Source organism: Centroberyx gerrardi, chromosome 23 (assembly GCF_048128805.1).
Source record: "Centroberyx gerrardi isolate f3 chromosome 23, fCenGer3.hap1.cur.20231027, whole genome shotgun sequence".
NCBI lineage: Eukaryota > Metazoa > Chordata > Actinopteri > Beryciformes > Berycidae > Centroberyx > Centroberyx gerrardi.
The window spans coordinates 3,620,442-3,627,941 of record NC_136019.1 but is presented as its reverse complement, the minus strand read 5'-3'; the positions used below and the strand labels follow the sequence as shown (position 1 = coordinate 3,627,941).

Sequence of the window (7,500 nt, the reverse complement as noted above, 5' to 3'; positions counted from 1 at the left end):
TAAAGTCTTGACTTGAGATCTTGTGTTTGTGTAAATGACTCAGATTGATAGTGATGAGATTTGTTCCAGCGGACGACTGAATTTAAATTCTGTTTTCTGAATTTGTATGGAATGATTGAATTTATTGAAGTTGAAACTGATTATAGAAATCAAACTCATGATGCTCTTACCCAGTTTTTATCCTATTAAAACCATATTGCATTGAAAAGTCCTAGATATTTAGTTTTCTTTAAGATATTAAATTGATACTGGACTCTTGATTTGTTCTGACTTGACTTGCTGTTCTACATTTAGACTTGAGACTTGACATTAATGACATGGACTTGACTTGGACTTGACTTGAGACTTGTGCCTCAAGAGCTGAGACTGACTTGGGACTCGAGCGAAGTCGACTTGGCCACACTGAAACCTTTATTTATTTCATTTTATTGTGATTCATATCATTTGCCACCTTGCTGTTTGTTCCCTTTAGTACTTTTAACTCTTCTTTTTCCAGCCTGCAACTCTATTCTTTGCTGAATTTCCCCCTCAAGGATCAATTACCTTCATTTATTATCTTCTTTTCTTCTTTTTTTACCTCACCTTACTATTTATTAAATGAATATCAACACCTGGGAAAAGGAGGCAGGAAAGGAAACCAAAGAATGAAAGAAAGAAAGAAAAGAAAGAAGAGAAAGACGTTTAGTATTGAAACCCGACCGCTCCTTATGCAAGAGAACTGAGTCTCTTCACGAATATCATTAATATTATTGTGTGTGTGTGTGTGTGTGTGTGTGTGTGTGTGTGTGTGTGTGTGTGTGTGTTCTCTGCTTCGTTTCATTGAGGTCACCATCTTGTTGTGAGTGTAATGGTGAAAACGATATTAGTGAAAGACAGTTTTCTTACATAAGGAGGTCGGGTTACAATACTATTCAGTGTTCTTCCTTTTCTCTCATTCAAACGTCCGTTCTCTCTTCTTCTATCCCTCTTTTACTCCCTTCCTTCCCACGTGTTTCTCTATTCTTCATTCATCCAGTCACATTAATAGTCCTTATAGTTTCAGGTCCAGATCTTATATCTTCAGTGCGGCTGTGTGTTTTCTACTGAGCTGATTTATGGACTTTATTAGACAATTACACCAGATTTTGTCAAGAGGGCGTTTTTATTATTAATAATGATAATAATAATAATAATAATAACAATAACATACACACGTTATTGGTATTTCACTTTTAAAAGCGAATGTTACAGTGCCTCACAGTATAAGAAAAGGCAAAAAGTCATGAAGTACAAGTGAAAAAAATAAACAATACAAGACAATAAAATAGAAGAATACTATATAAACTATACTGTATAATACTGTAATATAAAATACAATACTATTTTACAGAAATATGTCACAGAAATGGCTGTTCAAATACTATATTTCATGGAAATGGTTGTTTGTTCATGAATTATTTGTCAGAATATAATAATTAACAGAAACATTTAACAGAGATGGTTGTCTGAATACAATATTTAATGTAAATTGTTGTCCGAACATCATATTTTGCGGATGTCCAGAATAGTTAGTGAGTCTGAATACTGCATTTCAGGGAAGTAGTTGTCCGAATATGATAATTCACAGACACATTTAGCAGAAACGCTTGTTTGAATGCTATATTATAGGGAAATGGTTGCCTAAAATCAATATTTCCCTAAATACTTGGCAGAAATAGTAGTCTCAGTACTATATTTCACTGATAAGTCTGTCTGAATGCGATAATTCACTGAAACATTTAATAGAAATAGTTGCCCAAAATCAATATTCCATGAAATATTTTGTGGAAATAGTTGTCTGACCACTATATTTCACTGGAAAGTCTGTCTGAATACGATATTTCATGCAAATATTTGTCCGAATGCAATAATTCACAGGAACATTTAACAGGAATGTTTGTCCGAACACTAGATTTTGTGGAAAATGTTGGTCCAAAATCACAATTTAACGAAATATTTTGTGGAAATAGTTGCCTGAATATAATATTTGACTTTAAAGTCTGTCCGAATACGATATTTCATGGAAGTATCTGTCTGAATGTGATAATTCACAGTAACATTTCATGCAAATGATGGTCTGAACACTAGATTTTGTGGAAAATGTTGGTCCAAAATCACAATTTCATGAAATATTTTATGGGAATTAGTTGTCCCAATACTATATCTCACTCTAAAGTCAGTCTGAACAGGATATTTCAGGAAAGCGGTTTCCTGAATACGATATTTAACGTGAATATTTCCCAGGAAACGCCTGTCTGATGCTCTGTATGTATCTGATATAAAACCACAGAGGAAGAAAGCGTGCGGCGACCCACACCTCCGTCCACACACTCACTCTCTCCGGGTCCGCCTCTTTGAATTATTGAAAAGAGAGAAAACAAAAAGCAAAGAGAAAAGAAAAGAGAGAGAGAGAGCGATCCTTTCTGTTTCCACCCGGACTCTCCTGTTTCTATTTTTCTTTTTTCTCTCTCTCTCTCTCTCTCTTTCTACTCTTCCATCTCTTCCGCCTTTTCTTCAGCTGACCTGGCAAATGGGGTGATAGAGTTTCTCTTTCCTATTCTCTCATTTTTATTCTCTCTCGCCTTGTCGTTTTTTATTTATTCCCTCCCTCTCCCTCTGCTCTTCTTCTTCTTCCTCTCTCTCTTCTTTCATTTCATTCAGAGTGATTTTTTTGTGTGTGTGTGTGTGTGTGTGTGTGTGTTAGTCTTTTCATTGTCCGACCTTATTTTCTTTGTAACAGACACTCACACCGGCCTGGGAAACTACCGCAGACAATAGAGGCAGAGGAACGAGTGTACCGACGAAAAGAAAATAAAGAGAGGGAGGAAGGGGAGAAATAGACAAAAAAGAAACAGAACGAGAAAGGGATATTTAGGGCGAGAGGAGAAGAAAAAAAAGAAGAAGAAAGATATCCGATCGCCCGGGCTTGTTCGGCTTGTGGCGACGGCAATATTGTTTTCACACTACGGAGCGGGGAAAAGACACTGCGATCGGAGCGAGGGATGAAAGAGAGATGGAAGGAGAGAGAGAGAGAGAGGGGAAGAGAGTTATGTCGTTTTATCTGTCATCGCTGTCGTCCGAAACCTCGTATCTCAGTTTCTGACAATTAACTGTGAGAGAGAGAGAGAGAGAGAGAGAGAGAGAGAGAGAGAGAGAGAAACAGAGTTGGAAAAGAGTGAGAGGACAGGTAAAAGAAAGAGGAGAAGAAGAGAAAGAGAGGGAGAGAGACAGAGAGCTGGAAAAGAGTGAGAGAATAGGCAGAGGAGAAGAAGAAGACAAGGGAAAGAAGTGAGAGAGCAAAACAAGATAGAGGGAAGGATGAAGAGAAAGAGAGCGGGCAAAGGATAGAGAAAGATGGAAAGAGTGAGAGAACAAGTGGAAGAAAGGGGAGAAGAAGAGAAAGAGAGGGAGAGAGACAGAGAGCTGGAAAAGAGTGAGAGAATAGGCAGAGGAAAGAAGAGGAGAAGAAGAAGAGAAGGGAAAGAAGTGAGAGAGCAAAACAAGATAGAGGGAAGGATGAAGAGAAAGAAAGCGAGCGAGGAAAGGTGAAAGAGAAAGATGGAAAGAGTGAGAGAACAAGTGGAAGAAAGAGGAGAAGAAGAGAAAGAGAGGGAGAGAGACAGAGAGCTGGAAAAGAGTGAGAGAATAGGCAGAGGAAAGAAGAGGAGAAGAAGAAGAAGAGAAGGGAAAGAAGTGAGAGAGCAAAACAAGATAGAGGGAAGGATGAAGAGAAAGAAAGCGAGCGAGGAAAGGTGAAAGAGAAAGATGGAAAGAGTGAGAGAACAAGTGGAAGAAAGAGGAGATGAAGAAGAAAGAGAGAGGGAGAACAGGGGAAAAAGGGCAAAAGAGCGAGTGAGGGAAAGAGAAGAGAGGAGAGAAAATGAAAAGAGAGAAGGAGAAAGAGACGGAGCTGCAAAAGAGAGGTTAAGAAAGAGGAGGAGGAGGAGAAGAGAGAGAGAGACACAAATAGAGAGACAGGGCAAATCAGACAAGAGAGAGAGAGACGTGAAAGAAGGGAGAGAGAGAGCAAAAGAGAGAAGAGAAACAACAGATAGAGGGGAGACTAACAGAAAGAGAGAAAGGAAACGACAGAGAGAGAGAGAACAAGTGGAAGAAAGAGGAGATGAAGAAGAAAGAGAGAGAAAGAAGGAGAAAGAGACAGAGAGGTTAAGAAAGAGGAGGAGAAGAAGAGAGACAGAAAAAGGAGAAGAAGAGAGAGACACAAATAGAGAGAGGGAGAGAGAGAGAGATCGAGAGAGATGTGAAAGAAGGGAGAGAGAGAGCAAAAGAGAGACAAGATAGAGGGGACACTAACAGAAAGAGAGAGAGAGAGATAGATGGAGAAAGAAGAGAGAGAGCTGGAAAGAGCGAGAGAACAAGTGGAAGAAAGAGGAGACGAAGAAGAAAGAGAGAGGGGGAACAGGGAGAGGGCAAATGAGCGAGGGAGGGAAAGAGAAGATGGGAGAAAAAATGAAAAGAAAGAAGGAGAAAGAGACAGAGAGGTTAAGAAAGAGGGGGAGGAGAAGAAGAGAGACAGAAAAAGGAGAAGAAGAGAGAGACGCAAATAGAGGGAGGGACAGGGCAAATCAGAAGAGAGAGAGATCGAGAGATGTGAAAGAAGAGAGAGAGAGCAAAAGAGAGACAAGATAGAGGGGACACTAACAGAAAGAGAGAGAGATGGAGAAAGAAGAGAGAGAGCTGGAAAGAGCGAGAGAACAAGTGGAAGAAAGAGGAGATGAACAAAAAGGAGAGAGGGAGAACAGGGAGAGGGCAAAAGAGCGAGTGAGGAAGAGAAAGAATAAGAAAAGGAGAGAGAGAAAGAGAAGTACTGACAATTACACACACACACACACACACACACACACACTGATAGAAGGACTTAGGATGTTTTAATATTGATTAACTTCCTTCTTTCATTTACATATTGATCGTTTCATTTATTTCTTTGCTTTGGCAATATTGTTCTCAATATTTATGCCAATAAAGCTCGTTCAATTGAAAATTGAGATTGAGGGAGGAAAGAAGGGAGAGAGAGAGCAAAGGAGCAAGTGTGAAGAAGAGAGAAAGGACAAATCAGAGAAAGAGAGGAAAGAGAGAGCAAGTGGGACAAAGAGGAGAGAGACAAGAAAGAGAGAGAGGAAAGAAGGGAGAGAGACAAAGACAAATAGAGGGGAAAGACGAGGGAGAGAGAGAGAGCAAAGGAGCAAGTTTGAGAGAGGAGATAAAAGAGAGAAAGAGAGGGGGGGAAGAAGAGAGACAAAGTCAGCGAAAGACAGAAAAGAGAGAGAGGAGAGGTAGACGGAGGAGAAGAAATGAGAGAGAGCAAGAAAGGAAGTGAGAGAAAGGAGTGATAGAGGAGAGATAGAGAGAGAGAGAGAGAGGAGAGAGAGAGAGAGAGAGAGAACATCTGCCCATCTGTTTATACTTCTTTTCTTCCCCGGTGTAAATGGCAGAGGGGATGAGGCCCAGCTGTCATCTACACACACACACACACACACACACACACGCACACACACACACACACTCCGAGATAGACACACACACACACACACACACAGAGCGCAGGGAATTCAGTAGGCAATAATAGAGAGAGACGGTTGCTAATTCAAACTAATGGAGGGAGATGAAGATGGATGAGAGAGGGAACAGGGGAGTAGAGGAGAGAGAGAGGGAGAGAGACAGAGAGAGAGAGAGAGAGAGGCAGCGACAGAGAGAGAGAGAGAGAGAGGCAGCGACAGAGAGAGAGAGCAGGAGGAGAGAGAGAGGGAGAGTGCAGGAATGAGAGGGAATGGTAATAGAGAGAGAACAGACATTTCACTCTTTAAGTAATAATCAGAGACATTTTCATATTAATAAATGTCCGTTTTGCTCAGCGATTGAACGCGATAGTGAGTCAACCTTTGGAACCTACGAAAAACTACAAAAACGGATTCTTCTTATGAGCAAACAATGGCACAATCTCATTTTTATCATTTTTGTTTAAAAGCTATTCAACAGCGAGGGCAAACGGCGCGGACGTTTTTTTACGCCAGCGCCCGAGGAACATTTACTAACTCAGCAGATAAAACACCACAGTGTTCTGCGCCCGACTGCAATAAGAGAAGAAGAAGGAGAAAAAAGAGAAGTGCAGTTTCTACCGATTCCCCGGAACAGAGTAAACGCTGGATTGAGATGATAAGATCTTTGGTGTAGTTTTTAAACAAAAATCGTACATAAGGGGATAGACATTTTCCATAGTAGACTGATATGTGAAAACATCATTTTGATGAGGTTGTGTCATTGTTGTTGCTCAGACTTTTTTGTTTTCTTCTATGGCAGAGGTGTGACCAAGTCAGCTTTACTCGAGTCCCAAGTCAGTCTCAAGTCTTGAGGCACAAGTCTCAAGTCAAGTCCATGTCATGAATGTCAAGTCTCAAGTCTAAATGTAGAAAAGTACTAAAGGGAACGAACAGCAAAGTGGCAAATGATATGAATCACAATAAAATGAAATAAATAAAGGTTTCAGTGTGACCAAGTCAACTTTGCTCGAGTCCCAAGTCAAGTCTCAAGTCAAGTCTCAAGTCTACATGTAGATTACCAAGTGAAGTCTAAGTCAAGTCCAAGTAAAGTCCATGTCATTAATGTCAAGTCTCAAGTCTAAATGTAGAACAGCAAGTCAAGTCAGAACAAATCAAGAGTCCAGTATCAATTTAATATCTTAAAGAAAACTAAATATCTAGGACTTTTCAATGCAATATGGTTTTAATAGGATAAAAACTTGGTAAGAGCATCATGAGTTTGATTTCTATAATCAGTTTCAACTTCAATAAATTCAATCATTCCATACAAATTCAGAAAACAGAATTTAAATTCAGTCGTCCGCTGGAACAAATCTCATCACTTTCAATCTGAGTCATTTACACAAACACAAGATCTCAAGTCAAGACTTTAGAAACCTTTTCAAGTCGTCAAAGTACAAGTCAGAGTCGAGTCCCAAGTCACCAGAACCCAAGTCAAGTCTCAAGTCTTCTCTTCATGCAGCAAGTCAAGTCTCAAGCAGCTCAAATTGTGACTCGAGTCCCAGCTCTGCTCTCTGGTAGATCATCATTGTCCAGCTCTCTTCTGGGGTCCAGGTGGGACTTTAAGACTGTTTCCAGTTCATGAAAGCTTTGCTATTCCAAGTGTTTTGTAGCCAAACGATTGTACTGTGGTCCAAACATCCAACATTTACCTCATAATGTATTTTCCTCAGTGACATTGATTCAATCTAGAACACGCCAACGCTTCTAGAACATGCCTTTTTTTTAAACCTAAGAAGAGTGTTAAAGATTACCAAGTGCACACATTGCTTCTTGGTCACAATTAAACTGCATTTTGACAGCATCTTGCTTCCTTATTGTGACGTATTTCCTGTTGAAACAGGATGTTGGGGGCGGGACATAACACAGGGAGGAGGGATCATTCAGAAGTGTAAACCAATGGGAGATCAGTCAGGGAGAGAGA

At 40.1% G+C, this 7,500-nt stretch overlaps 1 protein-coding gene across 1 annotated transcript in view; it reads left to right on the top strand.

Annotated features, from left to right (window-relative positions):
• The window catches only part of dachb (dachshund b), a 103,380-nt gene that overhangs the window by 68,189 nt on the left and 27,691 nt on the right, over positions 1–7,500 (top strand). The gene's annotated exons all lie outside the window — the stretch shown is intronic.